Source organism: Camelus bactrianus, chromosome 22 (genome assembly GCF_048773025.1).
Source record: "Camelus bactrianus isolate YW-2024 breed Bactrian camel chromosome 22, ASM4877302v1, whole genome shotgun sequence".
Classification (NCBI taxonomy): domain Eukaryota; kingdom Metazoa; phylum Chordata; class Mammalia; order Artiodactyla; family Camelidae; genus Camelus; species Camelus bactrianus.
In genome coordinates, this window is record NC_133560.1 from 9,987,088 (window position 1) to 10,008,230 (window position 21,143).

At 44.7% G+C, this 21,143-nt stretch overlaps 2 long non-coding RNA genes across 28 annotated transcripts in view; one reads left to right on the plus strand and one right to left on the minus strand.

The window, feature by feature from the left end:
* LOC123613430 (uncharacterized) overlaps nucleotides 1-21,143 on the minus strand; it is a 463,022-nt gene that overhangs the window by 207,222 nt on the left and 234,657 nt on the right. The window lies entirely within an intron of this gene.
* LOC141574640 (uncharacterized) overlaps nucleotides 305-21,143 on the plus strand; it is a 28,228-nt gene continuing 7,389 nt past the window's right edge. Inside the window, exons 1-2 of the long non-coding RNA XR_012501569.1 lie at nucleotides 305-4,067; nucleotides 10,132-14,030. This is a non-coding gene — a long non-coding RNA (uncharacterized LOC141574640). The remainder of the gene's footprint in view (nucleotides 4,068-10,131; nucleotides 14,031-21,143) is intronic.

A 21,143-nucleotide genomic window follows, 5' to 3' on the forward strand; every position in this document is an offset into this window, starting at 1 on the left:
CAGCAAACCACCCACAGCGGCCGTCTCTGGGGAGCGGAATTTGGGGGTGGAGGAGATGTCAGAGGGAAAGCAGAGTTTGACTTTATGCACTTGTGTATTCTTGGAATCCTTAACAATGAGCTGGTATCTTTAGAATAAAGTGTCATCCTCAGCTCTGCAGCGCTGCTGGACACCAGAAATGCCAGGAAGAGAAAATCTTCCCTGACTGTGCAGACCAGGCCGGGCTGCCTGAGACACTCCTGGGGGTGCTGGCGGGGAGAACCGCGGGGGCAAAGGCAGGGAGGCTGGAAAGCGATGGCGCATCGGGAAGGGCCAGCAGGGGACTGGGGTTGTGTTGCAGGTGTATGAGGGCCGGGCCGGTAGGTCGGTATACCACCCGAAGGGCCTGGAACCAGGAGGCCAGGACGAAGGGGCGCTTTCCTGCTCAGAGTGTCCTGTGCTTCCAGAGGCTTACTTCCGGCTCTGTCACTTGGCTGTGGACCCCAGGGCAATTTACACAACTTCTCTGAGCCTCCTCATCAAGAAGACAGACTAACAACCCCCCACCCTTTGTCTTGCAGGATTGCTACAAGGATTCAGTGAGACGTTTGCACAGTGCCTGGTACCTAGTAGACCCTCAGTCACTGGTATTATTACTGTTGTTGTTGTTGTTGTTAGCATAGGCCAAGCTCATAGTGGAGGGGGCCCATCTCTCAGCCGGGATTCTGGGGCGATCGAGGTAAAGACCCCAGGGTCCTCCCGTTGGAGGCTGCCGGTGTTGTGCATTCCGTGGTCACACAGTGTCCCCCTCTCCCCAGCCAGCTGTCTGACAGCCTGTAAACAGAAGGGCGGGTGGGGTGGCCAGTGAGACAGTGCAGATGGTACTGAGCAAATCCAGCCGCACTTTTGGGAAAACAAGTCAGAGGCGATGGGGGCCCCCATGGACATCTTGGTCCGTGACAGACAGCACACCCAGGGAGGCCTCCAAGGGAAATTATGAGACGTCCCAGACCCTGGCGGGCCTCGCCAAGAACGATCTCCACCCTTGATTTCCGTGGCGCACTGCCACGGAGACACTGCAGACTGCCAGAGGTCACGCTGGCAGGGCTCACACCAGAGGATGTGCAGGCCCTCTCAGGTCTGGGATCTCAGAGAGCACTGTCTTCTCGGCTCCCTCCCCGAGTCCTTGCCCAGCTTCTGGCTCCTTCCCACTCCATTCACCTGCATGCTCCTCCCTTCCCAGGGCCTTGGGACAGACTCCCAGCCAGGAAGACGGGGGGTGTCTGAGCGCAGAGTCGCCCGCGTGGCACAGTGGAAAGGGTGGAGGACAGGGCTGACCAAGGCAGAGTGTCCAGGGGGGCTGGGGTGGGAAGCCAGACCCTGGTTTGGCCTGGAGTTGGGAAAGCCACCGTCCTGCCACCTCCTCTGCTCCCTCCGATGTTACGTCCTTCTTCATTCCGAAACAGTTAGTCATTCCCTCCTTTGTGTCCTCACTGCCCTTGGAGCAGATCTACTCACAGCACTACCATAGTCTTCTGCTGTGTTTGAAACCACCCATGACTACACACACACACACACACACACACACAAACTTTCCTTACCATCCATTCTAAGGCTTACTCCAAACTTTCACTTAAAAGGTGGCACTCTTGATTTTTGCCAAGATGGGCAAAGCCATTCAAAGGAAACCTGGGTTTAATACTAATACTATGCCAAGAGTGACACACAGCAATGCCACGCATCGCTACTCCTAATAAGGATCAGGGCAAACGTTTCTATCCGCGGGGGAAGCAGCGTGCTTATTACGTGGTGTGCGTTCTCTCTCATCTTGGGGATAACCCTGCCAGGGAGCTACCGTCATCATCCTCAGGTTCCAGGTGAGAAGCGTGCAGCCCAGAGAGGAAAGGGGACTTTCTCAGTGACGCACCTTGTAAGCGGCTGACCCAGCTGTCCAGTCCAGGTACAGCTGCGGGGGGTGCCCTCCCCTCCCAAGCATGTGCTCTCAAGCTTTCTTTCTAAGTAACAGGTGGGGACTTTCCTGATCCCTGTTGTGTCCACATCTGACCGGCTGAGCTCATGCACAGCCAGTGCTCCCCAGCTCGTGCAATCAGGCGACAGGTTCCCATCCGTAGAGACATGGTCTTCCTGCGTCTGTTGTCCAGTCCTGCTGCCCTCCATGCTTATTACAACTTGCTGCCACCAGGAAGCTTTTGGTCTCCTCATCTCCTGTAGGGCAAACAGGCCCAGCCATGTCACAGCATCTCCTTGGAGCCTTCCTCGGCAGCCCCTTGGGCCCACACTGCCCCCGCTTCCCTTGCTGCTGCACCCAGTAGTCATGAATGACGAAGGCCTGTGAGCCAGTGGGCCTGGGATTCCAAGCAGGAAGGAACTCTGAAATCCACCTGCCTGGGTCAAAGAAGGGCAGCTCGGCCACTGGGCAAGTGTGTTCTGCCTCTGAGTCTTCTGTCCCCTCTTCTGTTAGTTTCTGGGGTGTTGTAATGAAAAAAGAAGAAGTTTAGCACAAAGAGCTCAGCACAGGCCCTCTCGCATAGTAAGTACCCATTAAATGCAAACGTATTGCATTAGAAATGTGTTTATGTGCTGGGCAGTTTTCACAGCAGGTTAGTGGAGGGAAGCCCAGACCCACACATAGATCATTCTGACGAGGCGTGTCAGCGCTGGCACAGGGAGAGCACTGCGGGATGGTGCCCGCCCATCAAGGCTTCAGATGAGGCTTTCCAGAGGAGAGGCCACCCACTGCCTGTCAAGGATGGCACAGGCCGCCGGGCGTTTGTTACAAGCTGTTTGGGGTTATTCTGAAATTGCTTCTCACATGGATTTACTTTGTCTCTTGCAACTTGAAGTCGTGACGTCTTCTCCGCTGTGTATAACGCGTTCACCACGTCTCGTCCCTTTGCTTCCTCACTGCACGCCGCCCTTGCGGCTCCCATGCACCACTGACAGCTGCGCTACCAGTTAATACTTAGAAGACAAAGGAGGAAGAAGAGCACAAGCCAGTAAGGAACACCTTCTGCGATGCCAGGCGTCTCCCCTGCACTGTCAGTTCTAATTCACGCAGTAGCTTGCTCTATGCTATACCACTTGCATTTTACAGGTGAAAAAAATTAAGGGTCAAAGAGGAAACGTGCCCAAGTTGAGATAACTAGAGATGACACGGCTGGACTCTGTTCCCAGGTTCATCTTAGCCCTAAGCCTTCCCCCAAATGCCAAAACTGCCTTTTCACATTGCTAAGAGATGTTAACAGAGGAAGACGCTCATGATACATCACAGAAGGAAATTAGGTTGGGCTCCCAGTGGTCTCTGGAGTCGTTTCCACCCCTCTGAGACCCCTGATACCTCTCTGATCATCTCCAGTGTCAGTAATCCATCACCACATCAACGGAGCCCCTTTCCATGAGCTGAGTGGCCATTAATTTGCTCTCCTAAGTCCTCTTCAAGAAGCTGAAATCCATTTGCCTCTCTTTATTTCTCCCCCCTCAGTTCATTTCTGGCCTGGATGGAGTCCCTTAGCACTGGAAACCATACCACATTTCTCGGCAGCGTTTCCACCCTGGCCTTCCCAAGGCCCTTCTCACCTACCACTTGCCAAACCAGGGACACGCACCCATAAGGGCTGAACTGACCGGTCAGCCCCACCGGACCCAAGTCAATATAACTCACAGCCCAGGACTTAATTTAGAACCCCGCTCCCCGCCACCATGTACCCTGGCGCTTGTTTGTGGCTATCTTTCTGGCATGAGGACTTCTGCCAAGGTTATTTTAATGCTGACTGACACCTCCGTCTATTCTGGGAGAATATCTCTGGACAGAAGCAGCTCGTGCCCAGGTCCCAAGACCCCTGGAATGTACTATTGGACCGTCCATGGTACATTGGTTTTCTGGGTGGGAATTCCTATTGTGAACTCTGTAGAGACCTGGAGAGATTCTTCCTCCCTTCACGTGTTAGAGGGACCCAAATGTTCCTAGCCCCTGCTGACCCACATTTCTAATCAGCTTACCAAGCCAACCACAAAAAGGAATGAGGTACTGAGAAGCTAGACAACATGGATGAACCTCGAAACACTAAGTAAGTTGAAAGAAGCCAGGCACTAATTGTCACATGTTGTATGATTCCATTTATATGAAATACCCAGAACAGGCAAATGCATAAAGACAGAAAGCAGACTAGTGATCATCCAGGGCCAGAGAGAGAGGGGCGGTGAGGAATGACTGCTTAAAGGGTATGGGGTTTTCTGTGGGGGTGATAAAAATGTTTTGAAATTAGATAGAAGTGACTAGAAAAGACACAAATTTTAGTTACAAACTGGAAATAGACTCATGGACATAGAAAACAAACTATGGTTACCAGGGGAGAAAGGGTGGAGAGGGACAGATTAGGAGTTTGGGATTAACAGATACACATTAATGTGTATAAAATTGATAAGCAACGAGGACCTGCTGTGTAGCACAGTGAACCGTGTTCAATTTCTTGTAATGAGCTGTAATGGAAATGAATCAGAAAAAAATATAGATATATATATGTATATATAGACACACACGTATAACTGAATTGCTTTGCTATATACCTGAAACTAACATTGTAAATTGACTAGACTTCAATAAAAAATAGGAATTTTTTTAAAAAGAAAAAAAATTAGAGGTGGTGGTTGCACAACACTGTGACTGCAGTAAATGCCACTGAATTGTATACTTTAAAATGGTTAATTTTTTTGTTAAATGGATTTCACCTCAGTTTAAAAAAATACCTGAATCAGTGCAGAAAGGACTTGACAGAACTGACCTGCATCACATACAGGCATCAGGATACAGCATGAATACAGCGAGAAATCGGAACCAAAGGAAGTGGTGGGAGGAAGGGAAGTGGATCTGGAGTGTGCTTACCATGCAAACTGCAAGCCTTGAGCTGTCATTTGATGTCAGAGGTGGCTACAGTTTCAACTTGAGCTTCCCAGTGGCGGAAGCAACATGGAAACCATGAGTTCTTCCAAAACTGGCAGAGTCAGGTATTCAGAAAATGCTCTATTGAAGGTCGGAAGAATTTTCTCCCAGGATTCCTGAATGGGTCATTTGTGGAGCATCAGGGCTGGGCTGGTGACAGGGTCTCCTGCCATGCTCCTCTGCCTGGTTATTCACATACCAAGGCTCAAACACCCATCTTTTTCCTGAAAGGCGCAGGCTTGGCAAACCTCCCAGCCCATCCCTCCCAGTTCCATGAAGGAATAATCCCATTCAGAGAAGTGTGGGACCCATGGACTGCCCCCCGCCATACTAAACCAGAAATGGTGTCTAGACAGTGCATCATTCATCAGTCAGTTCACCTAATATTTGATGGGCATCCGCTCCTTAGGCCCCTGGTACACACTGGTCTGCAAAGCAAACCCCATGAAGCTTGCCTTCTAGAACAGGAGACAGACATTACTGTTTTTAATCATATAAACATACAATTGCTAATAGTGCTCAATATGAAGAAAAAGAGGAAATGGTGTGAGTGGATAAGAGTGGAGGGTGTTTGGAGGAAGGCTTCTCTTAAGGCAGTGACGTTTGAGATGAGATTTGAAGGTAGATCAGCAGAAAGAAGGGAAGGCTTCCAGACAAAGAGCAGGAGCAAAGACGGGGAGGGAGAAGCCCGAGGATGCCAGGAAGTGACACAGGGTCAGTGTCACTGAAGCAGAGAGAGAGAGAGTGGAGGAAAGAGGCAAGGGGATGCACAGAGGTCAGACCATCGCGGACTGAGGATGAAGAGGGGAATCTGCAGGTCCAGCTGCCATCATGCCCACTCTGGTGTGTGGAGCATCATGGAAAGCCTGTCACCTGGATGGGGAAGGGAACTGGTTTCAAGGGTGGAGAGATGTTAGGATGTTGTGTAATGCATCCTTCCCCGGGTAGAAGGAAGAAGATTCCAGAATGATCCAGGTTCTCTTTCTACTGGTAACACTGGACCAGAGAGGTCACACTTCTCACCCAGGGAGCCTTTCCTGGCTATATCTCCATGTACCATCGGCGTGTGTCCGCAGAGTGCTGTTAACTCTGCTTCAGTGTTTACCTCCAATATCTACAGGATCTTTCCTCGCATCCCAAGAAGTCTGGAGAATGCTGCTGGCTTCCATAGCAACCATTGATTGAGCCTTTACTATAGGTTAGACCCTCAGACATCACAAGTGCCATGTGAGATGGGCATTATTAGCCACATTTTAAATAGGAATCTAAGACTGAGAGAGGTTGGAGTGTTTGCTAATGGTGACTCAGGTAGGAAGTGGAAAATCTGGATTTGAGCCCAGGTCTTCCTGATGTCTCAGATTGCTGCCTTTTCAACCACAGTTCACTGTCTGTCTGTCTGGCGACCCCTGAGGTCACCCATGGTGTGCCTTCGAGGGCTCTTAATCTGAGGGCTCCTCTATGCCTCCAACCAACTGGTAGACCTTAAGAAAGGTACTGGATTATGCTTTCCTTTGAAAACAAAGGAGCTGCTGGATTTAGGGTTTCCAAAGGCATTCCTCAACATTTTAGTCCCTCAAGGTTCTCCATGACAAAGGGATCCCATGTTCAAATCCACTGGAGAAACCTTGCATACTCAGTTGCCCTCTTGGTGGTTCACATGTGGTTAAGGCTTTGAGAAATCTCATGCAGTCTGGCGTTCTCCATACCTGCTTAACCATGGGATCTTTCTGGTGTGAAATTCCTAAGACCATCCTGGAAACTGGTGTTCCAAAGCAGACACATTAAAAAGGACTAGACCTGCACACCCAAACACTGATTGCTGTCTTCCACGTACCATTCTAGGCTCTGGAAAAAATACAAATGGTCAGGATAAATGGATCCTGTCCTCAAAGAAATCTGACTCTGGTGGGTAATGTAAATATGTCTATAATGAATCATAGCATCCTGTGCTAAGTGCCTAGCCTGGTACCAAGGGTGGAGGAAGGAAGGGAAAGATGTCAGAGTGCTAAGATGCCCTAGTAGAAAGAGCAGTGCCTCCTGTGTGGGTGGAGTGGCAAGGGGACAATCAGAAGGACCAGACAGAAAAGGTCACCAAGTAGGACGTTGAGAGAAAAGCCAAAGTGGGGAGGGAAGAGGAGATGATGGGAACTTTGGCGCCAAGGAGATGGATTAACCAAGGCACAGAATGTTCAGGAAATTATGAGTAATTTGACAAGGCTGAATAGGAACCCAGCAGTGGGTGTCCCTGGCCCTCTTGTCTGTGACACAGCCAGAATTCCTGATCCAGATTTTCTGACAGCACCCTGCTGCTCTCCAAAGGTTCAACCACAAGGGTTCAGGCAAGTTCTAACCACATAGAGCAGAGACAACATGGTCAGAGAGTAAAATCCAGCCCTGAATTTACCTCCCAGTTTTCCTTATCTGAGTTTCCAAAGTTTACCTGGAGCCCTATTTATCAATTAGGAGTACTTTTGGCTGCAAGTAACAGAAAATTCAACTAAAGTGACTTAAATAATTTTCTTTCCCTGTGGGATGGAAGGGTCAGGGTGGATGGGGATGCTGGTATCTGAGGGTTTCCCCTACCCCATGGTGCCTTCTTTCAGATATCTGCTCCAGAGCGGTTCAGTCATCTGGCCGACCCAACTCCCACCATAGCCCTCCCCCCAACCAGGAGGGAGTTTGGTTTTCTCAAATGATACAGTGGGAAGTAGGATGTGCTGGCTATAATTCACCAGCTCAATGGTGTCAGGACCACCGTCTCTGTACTTTTCTTCACCTTTCCATCTTGTTTTCAAAATATCAGCTATCCTGTACCTGTCATGTCTGTGCTTAAGGGAGAAATAAGGGAAAAGGGAGACAGGGAGCACACAGCTTCTAAAGAGCTCTCAAGTCTCTCCCACGTGCATGTTTCATTGTCAAGAACATGTCACACAACTTCCCCTGGATACAAGGATGTCTGAGAAAGTGGGTATGTCACTGAGAATTGCTGCTCCAAACAAAATCAGAGTGCTGTCAGCAAGGCCTGGGGGACGTGGATACTGTGTTGGTCATAACCAGTGTCTGCCACCCACGAGCAATATAATTCTGCTGCCTTCTTGGGTGGAATTCTTGGTGTGGGTCCCACAGCAGAGTTCAGCTCCCATAAAATGATTGCTTCTTGGACATTTCTGCAAACCACTCACTCTCCCGTAAGGTTAATGCAAAAAGAATTTTACTGTTTATATGATTCACATGGACTCTGGGAATTTGAGGGTTTCTTTAAAAGACCTCAGGAAAAAAGGCATGACTAATGATGCACCTTAAACATAACACGCAGCAAACTCTGAGAGGGGTACTTGGAGTACAGGACAGCCTGTGCTCCTGGGGGGGAGGGGGCGATGCTCTGCCTTTTTCAGCAGAAGCCGGACATCAGCAGCGTCTTTAGAATCTCATATTTCCCTTGGGGTGGGGCTGAGACTTCTCGCTTCACTTGAGAAAAGGTTAGAGATATTTAAAAGGAAGGTTCAAAATAGATACACAGAGAACGAAGGACAGAAAGGCTGGGGAGGTCTGCTGGGTGTAAAATTACAGTTGTGTCTTTCTTTGATTTTTGTCTTTCTGTTTCCTAAAATACTTTCATCATGAAGTCTTGGCTCCCTATTCTTATCCTGACCTTCATCTGAAGTCTGTACAGTAGGATACTGGTGGCTACTCGCCACTGAATGCTGATTATATTCCAGACCCAATGCTAAGTGCTTTATATGCTCCATCTTACCCTACTTCACAACAGCCCTGAAGAGTAAGAACGATCAGCATCCTATTTTGCAGATGCGGAAACTGAGGCTCAGAGCGGCAAATTAACGTACCCAGGCATCAGGTGCCAAGCTCCCAACCATTGCACCATTCCGGCATACCATTCCTGCATGCTATTGTTCAAGCCTAAGAAAACTAAAACGGTTCTTTAACTCAGAGCAGTGTTGAAGACCTGGGTGGTGGCCCATGTCTCAGGGCAGCCAGGCAGTCACTGGAAGCTGAGGCACCCCGGGCACCCTGCCCGCTCAGACCCACCGTGCCCGGTGCCGCAATCTGCTTATCTGTCTTCCTGACGCCAGAGGTGGTGAGGGAACCAATGCAAACGGAGCTGCAGCTAAAGCCAGGCCGGAGTAACATCTGATTTGAGCAGCATTTTATGGCAGCAAACTGGACAACCTAGAAGAAACGGACAAGTTTCTAGAAACATACAGCCCACCAAACCTGAATAAGAAGGAACAGACAGTTGAATAAACCAATCACTAGAAGTGAAATAGAACTGGCAGTAAAAACAAAAACCTCCCTGCAAACAAAAGTTCAGGACCAGATGGGAAGAGCTTCCCACCTTCACTGGGACATTCTACCAAACGTACAGAGAAGAACCGATCCTTCTCAAACTCTTCCAAAAGACTGAAGAGGGGGGAGTACTCCCAAACTCATTCTATGAAGCCACCATAACCTTGATATCAAAATCAGACAAAGACACTATAACAAAGAAAATTACAGGCCAATACCGTTGATGAATAGAGATGCAAAAATCCTCAACAAAATGTTAGCAAACAGAATCCAACAACACATACAAAAGATCACACACTATGATTTGAGCAGCATTCGATCCTCACAAGAGTTCAAAAGAAAATCTGGCAGACAGTCGATGGTAGGGGTCTGCCCGACAGTCCGGCAGGGTTGAATCCTGCCAGCTGTGTGACCTCAGGCAAGCTCCCTAACCCCTCTGAGCCTCGTTACCTCTTCTGGAAAATGGTGACAATCACAGGAATCTTGCAAATACTAAATTAACTAATCCACGGGACTAATTTAGCATCATGCCTTGTGCAATTAAGCTCTCAATCCATAGCAGCCAACTCTGATTGCTACTCTATCAGCCCTATTTTGAGGGTGAAGAGAAGAGACCAAGGTGGCCTGCCCAGGTCACGTAACTAGAAAGTGACAGAGCCGGAATCGGAACCCAAGTCTGAGCTGGCTCTATTTGTGAGCCACGATGCATCTCGACATGACCACGAAGCGTCTCTGTCAGAGCTGTAACATCAGAGGGAAGCAGCGTGTGCTGCCAGGGGAGGTTAGCTCTTCCCTTTGAAGGCCAAGACCTCGAGGAATGGGGCATGGGCACGGCCAGACCTTGGGCAAAGGTGACGCTTAACAGATTCCTTTCTTTCTGTCAGCAGCAAGCACATGGGAAGCCTTGCGTTGCGGGGGTTGCAGAGGGGAAAGCCATCACCTCACGTCCTCCCGAGATGGCACCGGGCTCCCTGCAACATCTCCTGGAGGCGTCAGCACATCATAAAGCATGCCTGCTTGGCCCCGGGCAGCTGCTCCTGATTCTGCCCAAGGTTCAGCAACAACAAGACACGTGGGCCTGCCACTGGCGATTCCTGTTCAAGTCTATGGAATTTTGGCCTCCGAGGCCTCCATCGGAAAACATTCAGAGACATTTTCCCAGGCCGGCCTGAAAAACGTGCTTCCAGGAGACCCCTCCCGAGGGCTCCTCCTTCTTCAAATTGGCCAAGGGTCTGGGGTTTTATTTTTTGTTTACTGCTTTGGGCACCAGAAAAGTACAGCATGTCTCGCACGTAAGTGCAAACGGTAGGTGCGAGGTGGCCAAGAGGGTTTGCTTGTGAAGTTTTCATTCGAACAGATGAAATAGATGACCGGGGCACTGCCTTTGGAGGTGGCTGCCAGTGTCCGCTGGGCAAGGGGCGTGGGGGCCGGACACGGCCAGCGGAGCTCTGTGGGAGCTGCACAGCCACACCGCAGCAGAGGGACGGCGTGTGTTCCGCCAGGCTTTGTGGTAAGTTCTCTAATTCCCCGTCTGTGTGCACAAAGAGTAGAATTCTCTGCCACTGGGGCTGCCTGAGGTGCCCTCTTCCTGGAAATCAGATAACCTAGAAGTGCCATCAGGGGCCCTAGGGGGCAGCCTGGACCCACCAAGGATGTGCAACGGGCTGTGCCAGACAGAGCAGCAGGTGTGGAAAAGACCCACATCCACATCCTGGTTTTCTCACTCAGCTCCTCTGTGGCCTCAGCCAAGTCCCCTGTCCCCATCTGGAGAACGTGGTTTGTAACGCCCTTCCATCTCACTGGGTTGGTCAGATGAGAAGATGTGTGTGCAGGCTCTTATCTGTAAGGTGCCCAGCACACAGCAGGTGCCCACTGAGAGCTTTTGGATGAAAGTGTGAATTTGGTGCACTTATAAGGGGAAACTGGTTCTGAGAGGACACTTAGCATGTTTGTGTTTAAAAATTGGTCCCATTTAAAGCACTGGGTAGGCATCCTCTACGGTTTCCTGAGTGAAGAGAGGAAGCCAGGATATACTGTCAAGTCAACACCAGGACGATAGTGCCCTTCTGTTTAAAACCCTTCAGCAAGTCCCCACTGCACTGACAAATCCTGGCCATGACTTCAAAATATGGCTACAGATTTCTGGGTTTCTGAGATGAAACCCAGAAATCTGTTTTTAACAAGCCCTCTGGAGGATTCTCATGCACGTTGAAAAATCACTTCTCCAGGTCCCAGTGACAGCCCCTCACAGCCAGTTTAACAAATATCTATGTGGAGTGGGTTTGTAAGGCTGCAGCAGTCTTCGTGGCGGCTTCATTGGCTGCAGGCACCCCCTGAGAGGTTCTTCATTCAAGACAGACCTGCTGAGAAGTTGCAGCTCAAATTGGTAGATGATCAGGAACTTCCACCAAGTCTGGATAAGGGAAGTGACGTCACTGAGGTCTCGCTGCAGAAAGAGAATTCTGCTGCCATCAATAGGATGGATTTTAAAGGATGGAGGCAGACCAGTGGTGTACCAGTCTGGGTACCCTGGGCAATACTTGGAATGCTCTCAGCTGCAAGTAACGGATTATCAAATGAAAGGCAGCTGAAACTACAAGCTCTTACTATGCCACTTTGCAAGAAGCCCAGAGGAAGGCAGAGATGGTCACCGAGGTGTCAGCTCTTCCCATCTGGTGCTGAGTTGCAACCTTCTTGGTTGCAAGATGACCGTTGCAGCCTCAGATGCCACAGACCCACCAGACAGCATCCTAAGCATGAAGGAAACAAGAGGGAAACTCAGGCCTTAACTATCTTTTTATTAAGGATGAAAAATGTTTTCGGAAGTCTCCTCGCCAACTTCCCCTTACATCTCCTTGCTCAGACTCAGGAGTACGTATCGCTTCCAAAAGTTAAAGATTGAGGGAACGCTTCCGAACTCATCATAGGAGGCCGGCATTACCCTGACACCAAAACCGAGACATTGTAAGAAAAGAAAACTAGACACCAATGTCTCTCATGAGTATAGATAAAATAGCCCTCAGGAAAATATTAGCAAACTGAACCTAGCATCATATAGAAACAGAATCGATGTAATTCATTACAGTAGCAAAATAAAAATGAGACTCCCTATGATCATCTCAACAAATGCAGGAACAGCATTTGGGAAAAACCCAACCAGTATCTATTCCTGACAGACTCTCAGAAAGCAAAGAATAGGAGAGATCTTTCTCAACATGATAATGGGCATCTGTCAAAAGCCCTACTTTTAATATTGAACTTGGTGGTGAAAGACTGAATGTATTCCCCTTAAGGTCAGGAACAAATCAAGAATATTCACTCTCATGGTTTCTATTTAGTTTTGTACTAGGGATTCTATCTAGTACAATAAGGCAAGAAAAAGAAATATAAGGCAGCCTTTCAGCAAGAAAGACATAAAACTGTCTTTATTTGCAGGTAAGATCCCCTATCCAGAGAAGCTGATGGGATCCACCAAAGAAAAGGTCCTAGAACTTATAATTGAGTTTAGCCAAGATGCAGGATATATGATCAATATACCAAAATTAATTGCAGTTTGATATACTAGCAGTGAACCATGAGAAATTGAAAATTTTTAATATACTTATAATACCATAAAAATATTAAATGTTTGGAGCTAAATCTGACAAAAGGTATGCAAGTCTTGCATATTAAAAATTAAATATCACTAGTGAGAGAAGTAGAAACGTGTCTGAGTCAGAAGATTCACTATTGTTAAGATGCCTATTTTCCCTTATATTGTTTTATAGATTCATTGTCATCCCGAGCGAAATCCCAGCCATCATTCTTGTAGGTCAGTAAGCTGATTTTAAAATTAGCATTTAATTGTGAATGATTTAGAACAGCCAGAACCACTTTCATAAAGGAGAGCAAATCCGGAGGGCTAACACTACTGGATTTCAGAACTCAAAGAGCTAGAGTCAGCCAGGCAGTGTGGGATGGCCGTTAAGACTGACAGACACATCATGGATCAGAATCCGGAAAAGATTCACATGTATAAGGTCTTCTCAAAGGAGGTGCAAAAACGATTGCAGTGTGTAAGTCTTTGTGACCTTGGGTTAGGCGAAAACTTCTTAGATACACAACAGAAGCACAATCCATAAATGAAAAATAAATTGATAAGTTAAACTAGTTTTAATTTGAAACTTTTGCTCTTCAAAAGAAACTGTTGAGAGAATGAGAAGACAAGCCACAGGCTGGGAGAAAAACCACTGCAGATCATACATCTGATCTTATACCCAGAACACATAAAGAAAGCCCAAAACTCAACAATAAGAAAACAAAAATTCCAAAAACAGACAACCTATGGAAAAATGGGCAAAATATTTGAACCCTGATCCTTCTCTCTGAGCACTAGGACGACCAGCATTCTTTGTATCTGGGTAGCACTGACCTAGCAATGAAGAAATTAATTCTTAATTTATGAGTTTTAAAGGGAATTCAGAGTCCTTTTCTTTTCCACCCATGGCAAACTTTGAAGAAACCACATACATCAAAAGGCCTTTTTCCCCCCTCTTTTTGGGGGGGACAGCTGATCTGTGTGGAAACTGGAGCAAAGGAGACTTCAGAGTCTGGCTGACCCCTGCTTTCCATTTTTTGTCATCACTGGCTGTCAGTATGGAATCCGCCAGGGCTGAGATATGTGTTGCTGTGGAACGAGCCCGGAACTGAGCAGAAAGAGACTTGTTCGAGTTCCAGCGAAGCCACTTCACAGCTCTGTGGTTTCCATAAATCACCTCAAGGCTCTGAGCTTCAAGCTTCCTCTTTGGTAAGTAGATAACAATATCTACCCTGTCAGCTTCAGAGGATTGTTATAAAACTATACTTCACTCACTCATTCATTCATTCATTCAGTCATTCAATCAGTAACTATTCATTGGTGGCCCACTATATACCAGACATTGGCCAAGGTCCTACAGATACATCAGTGAATAAAACAAAGTTCCTGTGTCTCAGAGCTTATGGTGGGGGAGAACAGATTGTAAATAAATAAAAAAATGAATATATAATACATCACGTGGTAATTAGGGCTATGGAGAAAAATGGCACAGGGTAAAGGAAAAGAGGGCTTCTTTGATATTTTATGTAAGATAGTCCATGAAGGAATATTGGAACAGAGACACGAAGGAAGTGAACAAGTGAGCCATGCAAAGATATGAGGGAAGAAGAAGTTGGGCAGCACATGCAAAGGCCCTGAGGTGATGGCATGCTTGATAATTATGAGGAATAGCAGGGAGGTCTGTTTGGCTGAAGCAGAGTGAATACGAGATGGATGGTAGATGGTGAGGTCAGAAAGGTAACGGGGAGCTAAATCAATCAGAGCTCTGGGCCATGGTAAAGATTTTGCTTTTTACTCTGATTAAAATAGAAAGCCATTTTTGAGCACAGAAGTGGTATGATGTGATGTATGCTTTGTAAAGATCATTCCAGCAGCTATGTGAACAGGCTTCATGGGAGCTGGATTGGGAGCAAGGAGACCAGGTAAGAAGCTATTGCAATAAAGCAGGTGAGAACCGTCAGAGGCTTGGACCAAGGTGATAGCAGAGGAGGTGGGGAAAATGGTCAGATTGTGGGTGTATTTTGAAGGTAGTATCAACAAGCCTTCCTGATGGATTGGATGTCAACTGTAAGAGAAAAGAGACGAGTCAAGAATGATTCCCCAGTTTCATTGGGGGGGGACAATGAAATGGCACCTAAGAAATGAGAAAATGAAGTTGCTACTTACTGAGATGAGGAAGACTGCAGAAAGAACAACAGGGAAGGTCTCACTGTACTAGGACCTCAGTTTTGGAAACACTAGTTATGAGAGGCCTGTTAGACATCCTAATGGTGATGTATGACATGAGATATATGAATTTGCAGTTCAGGGTGGAGCTATAAATTTGGGAGTTGGCAGCCTATAGAAAGCCTTGAGAATAAATAAGATCACCTAAGGAATGTGTAGAGAGGAAATGATTCTGAGGACTGAGCAAGAGGAAACGCCAATATTCAGAAGTCTTGGAAGACAGAGAGGCATGGCCAAGAAAAACAAAAACAAGAAGCAGATAATGAGGTAGGAAGAGGAGCGAGAGAGAGAGAGAAGTGAAGAAAGGGGGTCAGCTGAAAGAGGGGCTAACTATCATTTCTGCTAACTACCCGGCAGCTTGGCTGAGGATCATGATGGTAGATATAAACCCCAATACATCAGTAATTACATTAAATGTAAATGGATTAGAAAACTAAGTTAAAAAACAAATTTCAACTATATGCTGCATACTAGAGATACACCTTAAATATAGGACATAGACTAATTAAAAATTAAAGCTCCTAAAAGATACCATGCAAGAACTATCCAAAAGAAAGCTCGTATGGCTATACTGACCACAAAATAGACTCAAGGCAAGTAGCATCATTGGGATAAAGATAAAATTTTCATAATGATTGAAAGAATTAATTCTCCAAGAAAACATTACATTTCTCAATTTCTATGTACATTAAAGACATACTTCAAAATATACAGAACAAAAATTGACAGGATTATCAGGAAATACAGGCAAATGCATGCTCATAATGGGAAACTCTTAACACCCTTCTCTTAACAAAAGATACAATAAGCAGGGGGAAAAAATCAGCAAGGACGTAGGAAATCTAAATAATGCAATCAACAAACTTGATACGTTGGCATGTGCAGAACATTATGCTCAGAAGAATGTCCATTCTTTTCAAGTGCACATGGAACATTTATGCTGGCCATAAAAGATGTTTCAACAAGTTTCAAAGGATTGAAATCACTCAGAATATGTTCTCTGACCACAGAAAATTAAGCTAGAAATCAATAAAAAAAAATAAGTAGAAATTCCCCAAATGCTTGGAAATTTAGCAATATACTCTAAAATAGGTCACAGAAAAAAATTTCAATGGCAATTGCAAAATATCTTTAACTAAATGATAATAAAAATACATCAACATGTGATGGATGTGACTAAACCTCTGCTATGAGAAAAATTATAGCCTTAAATGCATATATTTATCAAGAAGGAAGGCTGAAAATCAAAAATCTAGTCATCTATCTCAAAAAACAGAACAGAAAGTCATATCTAAAGAAGGAAGAAGGAAGGAACTAATGAAAACTAAGAGCAGAAACTGCTGAAGTATAAAATAGATATTCAGAAGGGAAAATCAACATGCCCCAAAGTTGGCACTTACGTAAAAGAATAATAAATATATATATATTAGGTTTCTGGGAAGTCTGATAAGAAAGAAATAGAGAAGGCACACATTGCCAACTTGAATGAAAAAGAGAGCATTGGCAGAGGGTACAGCTCAGTGGTGGAGTGCTGTGCTTAGCCTGCATGAGAGCATGGGTTCAGTCCCCAGTACCTCCATTAAAAATAAGTAAGTCAATAAGCCTACTTACCTCCCCTTCCAAAAAAATACATAAACAAATAAATAAATAAAAGAAACTGCCACTTTAAAAAAAAAAGAGGGAGAGAGAGCAGTCCACAGCCCATAGATATTTAAAAGATAATGACAATATATTAGGAGAAATTCAATATTAATAATTTTAAAATTTTAGCTAAAATGCAAAATCCTTAGAAAAATGAAACTAACAAAAAACTGACACAAGATGAAATAAAAACCTTGGAACAGTTCTACACCTATTAAAGATACGAAGCTGTAATCAATGGTATCTATACAAAGAAATCTCTTAAGCATGGATGTCTTTCCTCCAAGTAAATTTCTCTAAATATTTATAGATGAAATGGAACCAGTCTTACATAAACAGTTGAATAGACTGAAAAAGAGAAAATATTTCCTAACTTGTTTAATGAGGCCATTGTAACCTCGACACCAAAAACTTACCGGATGTGGGGGAAAAGTATGGGTCAATGAATTTAATGAACAGAGATACAAAAATACTAAACCAGCAAATCGGTTTCAGCAAAAGCTGAAAATGATAATAAATCATGATCATGTTGGATTTGTTTCATGAATAAAAGGATGGTTTCATATTCAAAATAGATTATTGTAATTCACCATATTAACTGAATAAGAGAAAACAATATGATCATCTCAGTAGATGTATAAATAGCTTTTGATGAGTTTCAACACCTGTTCATGACTCCAAAAATAATCTTCCTTGCACAGGAATAGAAGGAATAGAAGTTAAAAATCTTTAACCCATAAAGAGTGTCTACAAAAAAACCTACAGCAATTATCATTCTTAAAGACCCTACTGAACATGTTCTGCCCAAGAATGAAAATGAGCAAAGATGCCTGTTTTTTCACCACTGCTATTAAATATTGGATTGGAAGTTCTGCTCAGTGCAAAAGGGCAAGAAAAAGGAAAAGTATACAATTTGGAAGAAAAATGTAAAACTGTCATCATTTGCAAAAAAAAATGACTTTGTAGATTGTAAATACAAAAGGATTTACAGATAAACTATTAACATTAATAAATGAACTTAGAAAGGCCAACATTAATAGGTGAATTTAACAAGGTGCCTGGATAGAAAGACAGTTGTATGTAAAAATCAATTTTATTTCTATATAACCACCAAAGACATATGGCAAATAAAACTTCAATATTAAATAAAAACATTAATATTAATGAGACAAATTAAGGAAGACTAAATAAATACAGGGACATACCATATTCATGGCTTAGAAGACTCAGTATTGTAAAGATCTCAATTTAACCTCAAATTTAAATACAGATCCAATGCAATTAAAAATCAAGTTCCTGAAAAGGTTTTTTGGTTTTGGGTGTGTGTGTGTGTGTGTTTGTGTAACTTGATGAGTCAATTGTTAAACTTATATGGAAAAGCAGAGGGCAAAAAAGCCAAGACCATCTTGAGGAAAAAGAACAAAGTTGGAGGTCTTCAACTATCAAATAACAAGACAGAATGTTGGCTACTATCAAAAAGACAAGAGATAGCAGGTGTTGGCAAGGATGTGAATGAAAAGCAACCCTTGTGCACCGTTGATGGGAATGTAAGTAGGTGCAGTCACCACAGAAAACAGTATGAGGTTCCTCAAAAAATTAAAAATGGAACTGCTATCTGATCCAGCAATTCCAATTCTGGGTATTTCTCTGAAGGAAATGACAGCACTAAGTCAAAAAGATATCTGCCTTTCCCCCCTGTTCACTGTAGCACTACTTACAACAGTCAGGACACAGACACAAGTCCGCCTATGAACGACTCAATAAAGAAAATGCAATATATATACACACACACATATAAAACATATGTATCTGTATATTTAATGTATGTATACACAAGTAACATACACACACAATATGGAATACTATTCAGCCATAAAAAGAAGGAATTCCTGTTGTTTGTGATAACATCGATGGACCTTGAGGGCATTATACTAACTGAGATACATCAGTCAAACGCAGACAAATACTGTATGATCTCACATATATGTGGAATCTGGAGGGAAAAAAAAAAAAACCCTGAACTCATAGATATAGAGAACAGACAGGTGATTGCCAGAGGTCGGTGATGGTCAGGAGGGGAGGTAAAATGGGTGAGGGTAGACAAAAAGTACAAACTTCCAGCTATAAAATAAATAAGTCCTGAGGCTGTAATGTACAGCGTGGTGACTACAGATAATAATGTATCTTTGAAAGCTGCTAAAAGAGCAGATCTTAAAAGTTCTCATCACAACAGTAAAACAGACAGCATGTCATTAGCCCAAGGATATAAAAACAAACTCATGAAATACAATAGAGAGGCCAGAAACAGACCCACACTATGTGGGCATATTACTGGCACAGCCACTTTGGGAAACCATGATACCTACTAAACTGAACATGTACGTACACGATGCAGAAATCCACATACATACACACACATTGACACACACACGTATACATAATATGTGTATTTCCCCCGAAACTATGTACAAAAATATTTCTAAGGGCACTATTCATAATAGCTAAAAACTATTGGTGTCAAATTATGTTAGCATAAAAATATAAAACATCTAGAAATAAGACTGATAAATGATGAACAAGACCCGTACAGATACAAACATTAAGGAAAGAAACTAATAAATACGGAAGCCAACAGGAGTACATACCTAGGAATAAATCTAACTAATGATGCCCGTCGAGAGCAGGATAGATAAATTGTGATAGACTCAAACATCTGAATAATGTGCAATAAGGATGTACAAATTACAACTTCACAAACCATCAGTGAATTTCACAGACTAACGTGGAGCAAAAAGTATTCCACACAGAAGCGCGCATATTGTGTGATTCTATTCACATGAAGTTCAAAAACAGAACGAATTGTAGATGATAAAATGCAAGAGGGTGGCGGCTCTTGTGAGGGTAAATGACTGGGAGGAGGCGTAAGGGGCTTCAGGGAGTCGCAAAATTCAGCTCTTCCAACTGAGTTCTGGTTACCTGGGTGTGCTCAGTGTGTGAAAATTCTTTGAAGCATCCCCTTATGGTTTAGATGAAATGTTTCCTGAAATATAAAAGGGAGGCAGATCTACTCAGCCACGTGCTGATGCTTGAGACCTCAATGTCCTAAGGCTTTGACTTTTGAACATAACTATTTATCCATTCAGTCAGTCATTTATTCAGCAAATGTGCATTAAGCGCCTACAGTGCTTAGCCAGTCAACACACCCCTGACATAGTCGAGCTTCTATTTTAGAGGAAAGAGGTGGACAGTGGACCAAGACAGACGGTGTCAAATGGGCTCCCCTGTCCTCCACTTCTGGAAGATTTGACCAATGGGAGAACCGACAGGAGAACCCGAGCTGGGGAAGAAAGGAAGGTATATTTATTCCCCAGTTCCCTCCCTTGTGGGGTTGCCACAGGCAGATTGTGTCCCCTGACCGAAGGCCCCAGCTCCTGCCCGCCAGGCAGCCCTCTCTATCCACCTTCCCTCTCTGGGCACTGATGACTGCCCCATCTACTTGCTGGTGTTGGCTCCCAGCTGAGACCAGCATCAGGACCCTACAGCAGGGGACCCTCCTTTCTCAGAATTCCACCCCCTTTATAAACAGTCCCTTATTAAACTTCTCAAGTGACCCATTTTGAACTCTCCTTGTCCAATCAGGACCCTGGTGGATGCACAAGATGAATTTCAGCCAGGGAGAAAGAAGACGAAGGGTAATAAAGCAAAATGGCGTGATGGAAAGCAGCGGGTGGGAGGGGGTGACTTTAGATAGAGTGGTCAGGGAAGCCGAGCTGGGAATGGAGACATTTGAATTGGGAGCTGAACAACAAAGAGGCGCTAGTCATGAGAAGAGCCGATTCAGTATCTCTATTTGTCTTTTGATATCCTGATCATCCCCTTGGAGCTGAACATTTTCCTTTGCTGCCAGACATCTCAGAAATTTGAATGTGCATGCCCTATAACTCTGCAGGAAGGGGTAGCTAAGTGGCATTTCCCAAACTACACCTTCAACCCAGAACTTTTTTCTCTAAAGCAGTGCTGTCCAATAAAATCTAATACAAGCCACGAGTGTAATTTGAAGACTTCCAGTAGTCATATTAAAGTCAACAAATAAAAAGAAGCAGGTGAAAATAATTTTGATAATATATCTTATTTAAAACAATATATGCAAATGTTATCAGTGCAACACAGAATCAATATCACATTATTAATGAGCTCTTTCCCATTCTTTTTTGAAGACGAGTCCTAAGGCTTTAAAATCTGGTGAGCTGTGTAGCTTCCAGCACATCCCAACTCGGTGTAGCCATACAGTGCTTGGTGGCCACATAAAGTACCATATTGGGACAACGCAGCTCTAGAGAATTCTGTGGGTCTTCTGTTCTGCAGGGCATTCTTCAGGAAACCCTTCGCAAAAAAGGGACCTATGGCTAGAAACTCCCCACCATGGCGAAGAGCCAGGGCAAAAGTATCTACAGA